Source organism: Anas platyrhynchos, chromosome 5 (genome assembly GCF_047663525.1).
Source record: "Anas platyrhynchos isolate ZD024472 breed Pekin duck chromosome 5, IASCAAS_PekinDuck_T2T, whole genome shotgun sequence".
In the NCBI taxonomy this organism is placed as follows: Eukaryota; Metazoa; Chordata; class Aves; order Anseriformes; family Anatidae; genus Anas; species Anas platyrhynchos.
The window spans coordinates 65,181,011-65,196,099 of NC_092591.1; the positions used below are offsets into that span (position 1 = coordinate 65,181,011).

A 15,089-nucleotide genomic window follows, 5' to 3' on the forward strand; every position below is an offset into this window, starting at 1 on the left:
AAGAAACACATTTGTAAAGTGTACCAGGTGTAAGGAGTTAGATATGATGGCACAGCTGCAGGAGCTAGAGCTTGTTTGGGGCTGGAGAATGGTGCAGCTTGTACAAAACAAGTACTTGAACAAAAAAGGTGTAGTGTGAGAGGGAAAAACAAAGTATTGCCTAGTGATTTGTGAATAACTTATTTGTCCTCAGCACTACTAGGGTGACGTAGTAGCGGATACCTTCTAGTTTGAGTTACTCCAAATCCTAGCTGTCCTGGAAAGAAAATGGACTGGCTGACTTCTGGAAAGCAAGTCACCACACCGGTGCTAGTGACTACAACTAAGCCCTCCTGCTCTCTGAGCAGGGCAGCAGAATTTGTGTAGTTATTAACGCTTTCTAGTTCAGCCTGCTCCTAAACTGAAACATATACAAAAAGGACTGAAGGGTGATGAGCTAGTCGTTACTAAGGAGTCCTTTTTTAAAGTGTCTGATATTATGATTGTATGTACTTTTCTGCTTGCATTGATTCACTTTTTTGTTTCCTTTGTTTGGCTTTTAAAAGTAACGTTTTTAATAAGTACTAAGTGGTGGTCATTTTGTTTGTAGGTCCTGCTGGTTGCATTAGATTTTTTTCCATTCTTGCAAGTTAGAACCCTGAGAAGTTACTCAGAAGTCCTTACTGTATGAGAAGATGGGAGAGAGGCAACAAGGTTAGTAGCTTGATCAGTATCTTCTTTTCTTTTTTTTTTTTTTTTTTTTTTTTTTTAACACTGTGTTTCACTGTGTTTTGCAAGCGTTGCCTTTATAGTTTTGAGAGCTTCAGCATGCAGAATGACTGAACTTCATTTCCTGTGTAATGTCACAACTGATAGTATGATAGCATTCACACTAAAAATCAAAATACGCTGAGGTGATTTAGAAAACCTGGAAGTACAGGATAAAGTTGCTATTTTATCAAACTAAAAAAAAAAATTAAAAGTCTATCTGTTACATACACAAAGAGACCAAACAAAATTATCACAAGTTTTTACTTTTTTTTTTTTTTTTTCTTTATTATCATTCTTTCCCACTTGGTAACCTATTACATTACTGTCCAGATAACTAAGTTGTGTAAAATTTTGCTGATGATAGTAATAGTGTGGTGAGCCTCTTCTTTGTGGTTGTAGTTGTCTCAGTCCAGATGAGAGAACAAGATGTTGGCCTTCAGGCTGTTTCCTGAGTTTCTGATGGGTATGGAAGTATGAGATGAATTTAAGTTCTTGTAGATAAATCAGTGTGTCCAATTTAGCTACCCTATTGTGAGAGATAACTTTTTTTATTTTCTTACTTTGTTTTCCTCAGAATGCCTTTTTTTTTTTTTTTTTTTTTAAGCTCTCTGAAGTCTTTGTCTTTTAAGTCTGTGATAATGACTATTTCTAAGGAAAAGGTTCAAGTGCAAGGATTCTTTAATCTTTTAGATACACGCAGCTGGTTATCACTAGTTGCCTTGTCATGTTGACACTTGTTTTGTACTTGTTGAGAAAGCTTAGTTTAGAATTTACCACTGCCTCATTGAACAATTAATTTAGAAGTAATGAAATACTGCTGCAGTAGAACATAGAGATTTAAGCTGTATAAAATTTAATGTGTGTGTAAAACTGTGTCACAATTCTATACTGTTGCTTCTGTGTTGTTTTCTTTATGATACAATAAACTTTGAAACCAGAAAGAGCTATTATTCAGGTAAATAAATAAGATGAGAACCTTTCTTGGCGATGAGTGATACTTCATACAGTTGCTACATGTGCAATTAACCTTTTACTAACTTGCCTCTAGGATGCATGCCTAAGGTTTTGAACTGAGAAACTGAATGTAGACTTTATCACAGTATGGGTTTTCATGGCTTACATGATTTACTCTGCTGAGTGTAAATGTATAAGAAAAGAGTTAAACATGTTGCTCATATTTTGCAGGATTTATCTTACTTCACAAAACATGTTCTAAATCATTTGTTTTTGTATTTTGCCTCAGCTGAACAAGGGTCACATATGTGGTCATAAAAGCATGTAAACAGGAACCTGTTTTTTTTTTTTTTTTTTTAAGCTGATCTGTAAATAGACTTAGAAATCATAGTAATACATTTTCTTAAAGTAGTAGTTAAAAAAGAACAACTTCTTGACCTGATTGTAGAAGACTAAAAAATTATTGTAGTTTCTTCATTTTATGACTATTAGTATAGGGGTCCTATGCAGCAATTACTTGTTATAAATAGATATTTTTGTGGACGCGAAGATGTATTAGAAATGTAGTGTTTCTTTGAAACAACCTAGCAGTGTATCTATATCAGACAACTATCGCAGATTTTCAAAATTTCTGGCTTTGGTAAAGCAAAGATATTCCAACATGGTGTAATGGATCTTACTGTGCAGGCACAGTGAAAACAGGCGTGATTTGGCCAATTATGTTATGCTACTATCTCCTGATGTCGTAGCTTATGAAGTTGCTTATAGGCTTCTCATTGACACTGGTCATATAGGAGGGTACAGGTTTCATTAGTACTTTCTTTTTTTTTTTTTTTTTTTTTTTTCCTTTTCTCTAATCAGGCAGTCATTGCTTTCTGGAGACCAAGACTGAACAGACTTGGCATTCTATATCTAGGTGGCTGTTACAAGGTGTATGATTTTCTGTTTACTCTGTTTTGGTATGTGCCCTTTTATATACTTTTATTCTCATTTTTTCACAGGCTTCTGTTGTCTTTTCCATGCTTAAATATATCTGCTTTGCCATATATTCTGGATAATACAAAACATTTATGTTTATCATGAAATTAATACTGAGTCATATGAGAATTGTAATCTCATTCTTGAGTACATGAACCTGAAATCTTATCTGCTGTAGCAATGAAAAGGTGAAGTTACAATGAAACATCCTTGTTGATGCTGAGCTAGGGTTTCTAACTTTCTTTGTATCAGAGCTGAAAATTATAGAAAGAGAAAATGTTGCTCTGTTATTTCTCTAGACAATTCAAGGTCCAGCCTGAACAATTCAGAGATATTTTTGAGTAACACTGTGAGGTTCATTAAAACTAAGAGATCTCTGTATAGCTCGTTATAGTAGACTGCTGTTCTCATATGGGGGATTTTTTGTATTTTACACATAAAATAATGCAGAAGTTGATAATGGACCTAGAGAATTGCACTGCATAGCCTCTGCCTCGTGTTTTGTCCAGTCTGTGAAACTAAGGGTTCAGGGTCCTGTGAGAGGAGTTCTGATATATACACACAGTTACTGTTGAGCAAGGAATTTAATTTTCTGACCTTTGAATAGCTCTCTTTGCATCCTAAACTGTCATTTTATGTAACTGTGTTATAGGAATAGGTCATTCTTCATGAAGTTAGGACTCATTAATTCTGTTAAGTGCAGTGATGTGTGAGATGACGGCAGTATTCCATGCCAAGTAGTATATGAATTCTGAGAGAGGGATGCTGCAGCATTATTTGATGTCCAAAGCCATTTTTTAATTAGAAAGCAGAGCAGTAATGATACATGATAGTTTTGACCAAGGAGTTGATAGATTGGGCCTAGCATCACTGGCAGCACAGAGTGTAGAATACAAATGGTTAAGGTTGAAAGAGACCTCTGGAGGTCATTTGCTCCAACCCCCCTGCTCAAGCAAAGACACCCACAGCAGGTTGCTCATGTCCATGTCCATGTGGCTTTTGAAGATCTCCAAAGAGGGAAACTCTACGGTGTTTCTGAGCATCCTGTGCCAATACTCTGTTACCCCACGTTAAAGCACCTCCTGATACTTAGAGCTTGTGTTCCAGTTTGTACCCATTACCAGGATAAGTCCTGGCACTGAAAAGAGTCTGTCTGTTGTCTTTGCACATTCCCTGTAGGTATTTATACATATTTATGAGATCCCCCCTGAGCCTCACTTTCATCAGGATGAAAAGTCCTGGTTCCCTCAGCCTGCCCTTGTAGGAGAGGTGTTCCAGTCCCTTGATCATCTTGGTGAGTTGGACTCTTTCCAGTAGTTCCACAGCAGAGGTAAAAAAAAAAAAAAAAAAAAGTGTAATAGAGGTAAATGTCCATAGTGGAGGTAAAATAGCAGAGGTAAAATTCTGATTTTGTCTTCTTACAGTGTCTTCTCAAATTCTGCAAACCTCATGAAAGCTTGCTAATAAGCAGATGCTAGCTACATACTGGATTTCTCTACTGCTTTTTTTTTTTTTTTTTTTTTTTTTGTTAGAGATTCCTACCTATACAGTAGTTTTATTTGCTTGCATGTCACTTTACCAGTTGGACAATAACAATGGTTCATGTGCTTTAATTTGGAGAAGTACTAAAGCACTTCTTGTATCTTTTTCCCCATCCTCAATCAGAAATTGAATTATGTTCTAATAGTGAATATGTTCATTGAAGAAATCAGTATTAATTCATGTTAAATGTTAACACAAACTCTCAACAGTCTTCAAATCACATAACCACTATGAGCACTCTTCTAGATTCACAAATCCTTTAGGTTAAATTGAAAAAAAAGAACACCACCAAAAAAAAAAAAAACAAAAAACAAAAAACACACAACTTTTTCAATGTCAGATGATACTTTTTAATTCTTGTTACTTCAATATATTCCTTTAAATCCTTGAAAGAGATAGACACTACTATAAAGTATTTCACTTTAAGTTTAAAAACATGAGATTAATTTCAGGGCTGCCATCTTTGTAACTTTCCTTGCGAATATAAAACATTTTTACTAAACCTGAAATGTATTTTCCAAAACAAAGAATATGGCTTATTGCTGGGGTGGGCCTCACTGTTGAAATGTTGCAGTTTATGCAATACTTAAAAGGCATTCCAAAACTCATTTTATTGAATATAAGTTATGGTCCTCTCTGAGTTAAAAAAAACAAAAAACAAAAAACAATTTCAGCAATTGCCTTGTGTGACTTCACTTCTCCTTCCTTGGATAATGACATCAGAGATTTTTTTGTGATACTCAAGGGGGATTTCCCTTAGGGAATTTCCTGTATCAGAAAGCAAGTAGATGGATAAATCTGTAGAGCAGAGTACAAGCAGGTTTCTTGAAAATATGCTGACTCAATGTCTTTTAAATTCTTGGTTTGTCTTTTTATATGCCTGAAAAATACTTGAGAACCAATCAGAAAATACATCCCTCAAGGGAAGCAGAGATTTTGCATCTGAATTAAAGTGGATGAAGTAAGAAGGCAGAAGGTGACTCATCCATTCACGCATGTCACAAACTCACTGTAGATTAGCTTTGCCTTTTTTCTTAAGTGTTAGAAAAATGCAGTCTTCTGGAAGGCATACTTTTGTTTGCCTAAATGTTACAGGTTGAATGCAAGAATCATCTTTTAAAGACTAATTTTTACATTGTGTGTAGTAGAACGGCTACTTATGTCCTTCAAAGTCCTTAAATTCGTGTTGATGTGAAAAGGATTAAATCTTTCAACAGGGAAATAAATAAAGAAAAGCTGATAAACCAATTAAAAACAGCATGTAGGGATTTCTTTAGAAGGTCTATGTATTATGGCATAAAAGTGTCATTAAGCACAGTATGGAACTGCAAATGGAAATAGTTCTGCGGTAGCACAATAATAGAGAAGTAGTTGGAATTAAAGTGGGTGAAGAACACAGATTAGTCCTCCTGGAAGAGCAAGGAAAAAATTGATACATTCAAAGCTATAAGGGCATAATGGAAAAGTACTGTGTTTCACCTGATGCAGTACTCCTGAAGGAAAAATGTTTCTCAAAGGTGTGTTTTTGACATACTTTGTTAGACCTCTTGCTAATAGAATCAAGAGGTGACCCTGTTCTTGCATAGTTCAGCAAGTCTCTGTTCATATGTGCAAGTCTGAAGCTGTGAAATAGTTGGATGAAATGTAAATATCAGTAAGTGGCATTGAAAGAGCAATTCAAAAATTCAAACAAAATATGTGTCCTTTAGCTGAATTAAGCTCTGGATTTAAATTTGGAGAGTGGCTTTCTTGTTTAAATGGAGAAATAAGCTTTCAGTGCCAAATTCTTTTGAAGTTCAGGTAAGTTCAGATCATCTAAGTCATGCAGCTGTAAAAATTTTATGAGTAATAACATAAGAAGGATGAATAATATAAGAAAGAGGTGCTTACAAAAGTGATAAAAGGTACTATGCTTGCCCCTTAGATTTTGCAATCAAAATTAAACTGACATGACTTACTGATAATAAATACTTCCAGTGTAGATCTGAGCACAGAAGTGGCTGGTAGAGGTGTGTTTTTTGTTTGTTTGTTTTCTAGTCTGCTATCTTTCAAATAGCCACAGAAAAGTGAAGGTAAAGAGGATTAAGGGAAGAATGCTTATACTTACCTATGTCAGTTTGTAAGTGGTTCAAATATCAAGCCTAGCCCATTTTATTTTGACAGGATTACTTCCATGTAGTTAATTTTCCTATCTACCCTTCATGCTACAAGCATGCTGTATTATGATGATGTAGATGTCACTGTAATTCTAAAGCTGTAGAAGGACCCATCCTTCAGTGTTAGTGAGTTGTTGGCTTAGAGTGGAAAGACTGAAATATCTTTATCAGCTGATCCTTCAGCTAATTGTTCTTCCACTTCAGAACACTTCTAAGTATAAGTTCTGCACTGGCAAATACATTTAATGACTTTGTTACTGCTGAAATGCCAAAGCTTTCTTTAATATCCCCTTTAGTGACTGATTTTACTTTTTCACACTGTGTATGATACACTCGAAAGGAAAACTGCAACTGTGAATCCTTGTCATCATTCTCCAATGGCTGAGGGAGGGTTTAGCTAGTTGTCACCTTGCTTTCCTGTGTCAACTCACCTTGCTTTCCTGTGTTGCTCTGCATAACAAGGCAGAGCTTGTTAATACCATGAATTCTCTTCTCCATTATCCAGGTAGTAAAGCATATAGTTTCCAATGGCCTTTATTTCTGGGTTTTGGAGGACAAGAATTTGTCTTCCGGTGTTCCTTCTCCTGACCTTTGAATTAATAGTTTTGTCCCCCTTTTTCCCTTTCTTTTGGGTGGGTGGGGAGGGTGTTGGGACAAAGACCCATATATGATCATTTGGGAAGGAAAAAAATGAGAAGTGGAAGAATCATGAAGAAACTTGCCACAGCAAAAAAGATTAGTGCTCTGGAAACAGTTAAAATACATCTGTACTTCAGCAGCTTATTAGAAAACTACAGTTCTTCATGAAAAATTCCAGATAAATTAAAAAAAAAAAAAAAAAAAAAAGTGAATCAGCCCTCCTTGGGTTCTTTGTTGCTAAGCCCTTAACTGTCTAGCAATATTTTTAATTTATAATATTTCTCATATTTGTGGGGAGTGACTATAAGATGGACTTGAAGTTTAAATCTTAGTTGGAATTTTCAGTTTTGAAATCAATAAACAATCATTTGTTCTTTTACTTCTTTTGAAGCTGTAGCAAATTATTGAGGTAATTCTCTGTTAAAAGTATTCCAAAATGCCTGATAACTCAGAGTAAGGATTGGTATTACTATGCAGTGAAGGTAGATGGAATATGGGCAAAGCAGATGTCAGCAAGTACAGGTTGATTGCTCTTTCTCTCTCCCTCCCTCTATCTTCACTTGCCCCTTCCTTCTTTGAGGTAGTGCTGACTATAGTTCTAAACCAAGTATGTCCTCAAATTGTGGCATGCATTTCTCCGAAACATTTATAAGTTCAATTGAGTAACAAAAGTAATGTGATTACAGTAATGATGACAAAAATTGTATCTCTGTATAGCTTGCTAAATAAGTAGCATATTTGATACGGAAAAGTACCTCTATCATTACTTGATCTATGCTCAAAGAACTATAGTTATCTATAGGAAATACTTGAGTACCACTCCATTTCTATACATTTTCTGTTTATAAAATTTGAAGTATATGTAATTTTACTTTTTTTTTCTTCTCATGTATGCTTTTGCATTTTGTATTGCTAGGGAAATTGTGTAAAAGGAAAACCTGTATTTCTTAACCAGTATCTTACTTTTTCTTTGAAATCCTTTTTCCCAGAGATGACATTGAAATAATCAAGGGCTTTATTTCAGATAACATCCAAATTACTCAACAGTATTCCTTTCTTTTAATTCAACAAGTCAGACTTTTCACCATGCAAAATAGCATCTCAGATTATTTCTGAAAGAACATATGCTCTAAACAGTGACTTATGAAGGATAACTTAAAATGTTTTAGTTAATATGTGCATGTACCTATCGCACAAAATATTAAACAGAGGAGACATAATACTTTAATTTTGTACTCTTTATTGTTTTAAAGACTGTAGAAGGGCTCCTTTACTTTTAAATTAGTATTAGATGCTTTTAGAGCTGAAGTGGTAGCAAGAGCCTAAGCTTCCCTTCACTGTTTTCCAGATATGAACTAAATAATGAGTTAATAATAATGAGCTAAAATAATCCAGCAAGCCATTACGTTGTTTTTTTTTTTGTTTGTTTTTACACCCAGTTGTTTTATTGCTTGGATGCAATAAAACATATCTTTGTTAGTGCTTTCATTAGTAGTATCTCATATATGAGTTTTCTTTGTCACCAAACTGGACAAATATTTCACTGATGAATTCTACAGTTAGCAGCAAATTGTGTTTTTCATGAGCATAAACTGACAGAGGGAAATCGGGTAACTTTGCATCTGGCCATCTGCTGGGGATCAGGCAATAATCTTGATTCATATTATTATTCTGTCTTGTTAATGTCTGGAGAACAGTCTGCTTTGTGTTTTCCATACACAGAAAATAAGCCCTCTGTTTTTGGTCAGGAAAGCGTAGTTTGGAATAAGGGATACCAATAGGAAATGAAATTGGGAAATATTGATATCCAAACAAGGGTGAGCTGGTAAAAGGATGTACTTTTAATCTTTTAAGACCAAACCTCATAGTAAAATTGCAGAATTCTGTACATTACAGAAACTTCTCTAAATATATCAGAATTTCTAAATGGTCTGTATTTGTTACGATGCATTTAGATGCCACTGTCTAGAGGTTAGTTTTGCATGAGACATACAGTGAAAATGCCACTCTTCTACTGTAGTTAAAGTTAGAGGTAGCCTTAATTAAAAAACAGTGTGTGCTCAGTGCCTTCATCATCCCAATGTCATCTTTCATTGGGGGCTGGGATTTAATAAGCAGAACACATTGTCAAACTTGGAGTGAATATGCTTTCATTTTTTGAAAGAATGCTTTTTTTTAATTTTATTTTGTGAGCTTTACTAGACCTATTTTTCCACTTATGTGTCAAAAGAGCTGAAGATTGTGAAGCCTGCACAGTTTAACTCTTTGTGAGAATGTGCGAAGAGTAATTAAGCACAAAGGGGAAGATGCTAAGGAAAATCGGTTTTCTGTTCAGTTTGATTGGCAACGTAGGTATTGGGACCTGACTTTGCTCTAAGTTTCCATTGAGAGATTATCAGAAATTTTGAAAAGGAATGACATCAGAGATTTGGGTCCAAGCAGTTAGAAGATTGCTTTTGTTTGATGTGAGAATGTAAAAAGGAAGAACTAAAATAAGCTGCTTTGCGTACCCCATATCACTTTTTCTCCCTGCCTAGTTTCTTTCACTAGTTTCTAAATAATATTTAAGGTATAGTCTCTCAGTCACTTGAAAAAAAGTTGGTTTTTTTTCTTTTTTTTTTTTTTTCTGAAAGTGAATGGATCCGAAGCTCTGGCTTATCTTTCTTGTTTCCCCGTGACACCTAGATGCAAATAAATTTGCCCTTGGATTTTAGTGCTGCCACAGGAATTTTCTTCTTTTATTTTTTTTTGGTGGCTACAGCCAGTTCAACTGGGCTGTTGCTGTTCTAAACTTCACAGTGTATTCAGGGGAGCAAATGATGCTCCCACTATCAGCAGCTGCAAGTTTTACTAGTAGTCAGAGTGAAAATAAAAGAACTGCTGAAGATAGTATTAAACTCGGCATTTCTCCCTGGAGCCTATTTCTGCAATGGTACAAGTCTACCAAATAGGTCTAAATTTCTAAGCGAGGCTCAAATGAGGTGGGCTGTCATATCTATTTTAATAAATGTTTGAAACTGCCTTGGAACAAAACCAAGATTTTCAGAATTGTCTTATGTTCCATTTGACACAAAATTCATAGATAACTTTTTTTCTCATCGCATTTTGTTTAGAAATGCCATCCTGAACCTTGTGCACAGTATTTTTCTTCAAATTGGAGCTTTCAGAAAACATTAAGATTCTACTGAAGCAATTTTGAGTATGTCTGTTTGTTTGTGGGGTGGAAGGCTAGAGGAAATGTTTTTGAATGCTTTTGAGCAGCTGTAAACTGATTCCTATGAACTACCAATTCCTGAGTCCTAGTGTTCTGATTAGGAGGAATTCATCTGTGGAATCTATGGCTCTTCTAACATATGTATAGAAAAGGAAATAAAGAAGTTCAATGAATGACTGTTCTTTTCAAAGGGGTCAATAAGGTAACAGGAACATATTAATTGTAAATACTTCATAACACCTCTAAAACCACATATTTTTTTAGAATCTAAGCATAAGCAATTTTGTTTTCTTAGTTATTTTCCAGGTTCAGTGTAGTATGTGAGTATTCAGGAGAGAGAAAATCCCTCTTAAAAACGAACAACCAAAAAAAAAAAACAACCACAGAAAAAGTGACACAACCAAAACAATATATTTTTGTTGGGAGATATTAGTATTCCAAGCTACTTCAGAAGGATATTGCTGTTTTCCTTTTGTCACCTATGCAAGACAGTCAGTGGCAGAACACCATTTGTCCCACCTGAAGTACAACTTTGTCATATGGAGTTGTATTGGTGATGGCAAAGATTAAACAAGTTCAGTGGGTTGTCGTTGTTCCAGTGAAACATAGTCTTTTGCTAAGGCTTCTCTCAGTTACAGTTTGGGAAAGCAGCTTGCTTCATATTCTGTTTTTACAGCTTTGAATCTCTATCTTGTTTTACATGGTGATGTATACTTAATTATCATTGTTTTGTTTTGTTTTTTTAAATAAATTCCATGATGAGACATTAAAAAAATATTCTCTTCAAGGACTCTCTACCCTTGAGGGAGTCAATAGCTCCTCCTAATGTAGTGTTATCTGCAAATTTATTTAGTATGCATTTGAGTTTCATCCAGATTGTTTATAAAAACAGTAATGAGAACTGACCCTAAAATGGAGGTCTGCAGTACCCAACCAGTGACTGGCTGCTGGCCTGTTGTAAGCCTGTCACTGAGTGTTAGTACATCTAGTTGGTCTAATGAAAAAATTCCTGTGCAACAGCAGTGTATATTTATGTGGGTGTGACAGAAAGCAAGCTCACTTTCTGTGGAGCATCTGAAATATGGAAATGAGATACTGAAGTGAATGGTCTATTGCCTTATTCTCATGCAGTACATTAGTAATGAACTTCACTTTTTATAGCTGGAACAACTCCAGGCAGCTAAGGCTGGGGTTTGTTTTTATTTTTTATGTAAGTTTATATATGATATGTATAAATATATACATAAAAGGCTAAGAGATTGATGGTTAAGAGCGTAGGCTTTTTATTGGAAAATGGAGACAGATATACTTATCTATATTTGATATTTTAAGGACTTTCTTGGGAGTCTTCATCTGTTCAGATTAGTACTATCTCTTCCAATATTTATATATTGAGCAAATAAGCAGTGTCAAGTGTTCTAGACAAATGTAATACTGCCTGGATCTAGCAAATACCTTCTTTAAACAAACATGTTTTTAAACTGAGAAGATTCTTTACAGAAAAAAACAGCAATGCTTTCTTTGCAAATACTGAAGCTTCAAAAAGTGTTGTAAACTGTAGCTTATATTTTAACATCAAAGAGTTACAGTTTGGGTTTACTGTGGGAACTGATATGCCCACCTCTCTACAAATAATTGCCTTGTACACTGACGTGCCTGTAGGCTATGGTCAAAACATTTACTTAAATAAACATAGGTATTCCATTTCAGTTCTTGTAATGTTTTCATTAGACACGCTGCATATTTCTGGCCTAACAGCATCTGAATGAAATCTTACATGTAGAATTATAATTTACTGTGATAAATAGGAGGTTTTGTTTTCAGAGATCAGAGGCTCTTCTCACATCATGAGCTGGCTGATGCAAACATCTTGCAGTTGTAAGCAGCTAGGCTCCTGCCTAGTCCCCAGCTTTTACTTTTCCACAGTAAGGAGCTGACTCCATGCTTGCTTGCTTCATTTTTAAATCTGCAGGACAGTCTGTCCAGGCATGAATAAGGGAGCGTCTTAGTAGCTCATTTTGTCATGTGGGAGTTTTTGCATTATATTTTCATTGCTTGTTTCAATACCTGTTTTTTTCCTCAGTGTTTTACAGTTATTTACTAAGCAAGAGAGAAGGGATGCCACAGAATATAATTTCCTTTATTTCAGTGATGTTTGTTAATTGTGATGTGCAAAACCTAGATTTTAATTGTAATTACTGTGTGTGAACATGGGAAGAGAATCACAAAAGCAGGCATGCGGTAGAAGTAAGCTTACTCTTTCTAAAACTGAACAGTGGCTGCTGATGTATCTGATTTCCCAAGCCAGTGTGACATTGATTGTCCCATTATTTGATAGCTATATCATGGAACTAGAGGACTCCTTATGATGCTTCAGGGTAAAATAAAGCAGTTTAGGAATGGTGTCGTTATTCTCCTCTCTCCCACGCTGCTTAACTCTGGTAGGACTGTAACAACTGAACCTTCATTGAAGATTTTGACAGGATGATCATCTGTAAATGGAAAATGGGCATGCTTTAAATTCTGACAATATAAGAAAACTGCCAACCTAAATAATGAAGAGGGTCACGCATTGTCAGTATTGCAATAACATTCATATTCTGTGGCAGTCAAGTTGCTGTCTATGGCAGTATAGGTATAGTTTTCTTATGGAGCTATGGGCTTTTCATACTTATTTTTATGACACTTAGGGGGAAATGAGGCATGTAAGAAGGCCTTTCTGTATGGTCTGGTCCTACCATGTTTTTTTCTTAGACTAGTGCCTGTTCTTCCAGAAGTTATTCTAAGGTAAAGAGAACAAAATGTCTATAACTTGTTTATTGATTTGTACATACAGCTGGTAAAGAAATGGTCTTCTCATTTCAGGAGGTAAAAATAAGACTTCATTTTTTGAACAATGAGAAAATATGGAAGGCTTAAAAATTCACAGCAGAGATGCACAACATGTCTTCTCAAAATTGCAAAGCTTATTAATTTATTTTGGACACTGAAATCTGTGCTGGACTCTAGCAGCCCCAGCAGCAAAAGACAGAAGCAACCATGTTTCACATCTGTTCTGTGCCTTCTTACCTCTGAATACCAGTGGAATAAATGAGCAGATTCTTCAAATGGTTAAGTTAAAACTGGACATCAGTGCTGTTATTCAGAAAAGCACGATCACAGAAAGCTTTTCAGTCTTTCAGACCAACATATCCACAGCTGATGCCCCTAACAGGGGAAGGTTTTAGGAAACAAGAATTTCTTTTAGCCCCATGCCTCTGAAAAGCACTTAATTCTTTAGCTTCTCATTTTCTTTCTCTAGGGAACTTGTATTATAAAACAGAAGAAAAACAACAACAACAACAAAAATCTCCAGAGCCTTCGAGTGCTCTGTTTCCTTCATGCTTGGTGCAGAGGATTATGCTGTGAACTCACAATGATTGCATCTGGATTTATACTTCTGTATTTTTTATATTTTAGTTTTGATTGCAGTATTGACTTCCATCTGATCAAAGCCTCAGTCACACTGTTAGTTAACCCCATCGCTACTGAAATGGTAAATTAAACAGAAAATCTGCTAACTGCTTACAAAAGCCTTTTACCACTCTTTAAGAAGCCTTAAATGTGCAACTCAGTTTGTCTGTTCAGCATGTATTGGATTTGCTTTTGTCATTTGCTAAGTACTCTTAGTCTCTTCAGAGATGGGGAATATTTTCCCCAAGTGGGTACGAGGCTGTCTTTTTGAGTTTGGTATTCTTAACTCTGGTTGGGCTTTTTTGTAAGGAGAAGGGACTGACAGGAAAAAAAAATGGTCATAGAGTCTATTTGATTTTTATCTGTTTCTGAAATTAACATAGAAAATAATCTTCAGATAATCTTCAGTGTATTGCCCTAAATGTACTGTGGTTCTGTATCTTTGTCTGAAACAGAATTTTGGCAAGGGACCGACGAAAGACGAAGATGGGGAGGAGGAAAGAGTAACTGGGACAGTTGATCAAAGTGTATCAATTCATAAATAAGGAATGTAGCATGTTTTGAATATCTGAGCTTGTAGCTTGAACCCCTGGGAAGGCTGGACTGCAATGATTGCTGCAACATCTCGGATGATAAACTGGCATGGTAAAGAACTTGTTTCGTAAGAAAAGAAATACTTTGTGCTACCTTATAGTAGAAGTAACTTTTGCATTTTTGGGGAGTTCAGTTCAAAAACTGCATTTGTCTCTGCCTATCAGTTTTCTGCCATATATTCAAGTTTCCATGTTTTTATCTCTTATAGTATGGAAAGGCAAATTAGGAAAAAAATCCTGCACTGAATCACAGCAAAGAGCTGTGGGCTTTAGGCTGTGTGTTGTGCATGTGGGTTTTGTTGGTTTGTTTGTTTTAAATACAAGAGTAGAGCTTTTATATTAGACTGTTAGGGCTATGAAGCAGCTGCTAATATTCATCCTAAAAATTACCAAGTGTTGGAAAAGTTTGCTTTCCCATCTTTCAGTGCTTGCATATCTCATTTAAATCTGCTGCCTTTGTGGGGGAGCAGGGACACTGGATTCAAGAGCGGTTGTTAACCAAATCTGTTGCTGGGATGTCCCTGCATTGTTTATGAACACCTGTCATCCCAACTTGTTCTTACTTGCTATGTTTTAGAGTCTTTTTCTTTAAGCGGAGTTGATAAGATTACAGAAGGATAGTTTGCAACAAGTATGTTCCAAATTTATCCCAGTAATTGTAGATTTATTTGCCTAATTTACTCTCAACATTTATCTAAGGGAGTATATTATTTTTTTTAAGGTACATAACAGCTAAAAAGCAAATGGTGTGAGCAGTCATGTAAGCAAGCCTCTTAACCATTCTACACATAATACCTTCCTTGGTTTTAG

The 15,089-nt window shown here is 35.5% G+C and overlaps 1 long non-coding RNA gene across 1 annotated transcript; it reads left to right on the plus strand.

Moving 5' to 3' along the window:
• The first annotated feature begins 134 nt into the window (after positions 1–134).
• On the plus strand, positions 135–14,698 carry LOC140002698 (uncharacterized). The gene is made up of 3 exons (XR_011809937.1): positions 135–484; positions 590–693; positions 13,535–14,698. It is a non-coding gene; the product is annotated as an uncharacterized lncRNA (long non-coding RNA).
• The last annotated feature ends 391 nt before the right edge of the window (positions 14,699–15,089 follow it).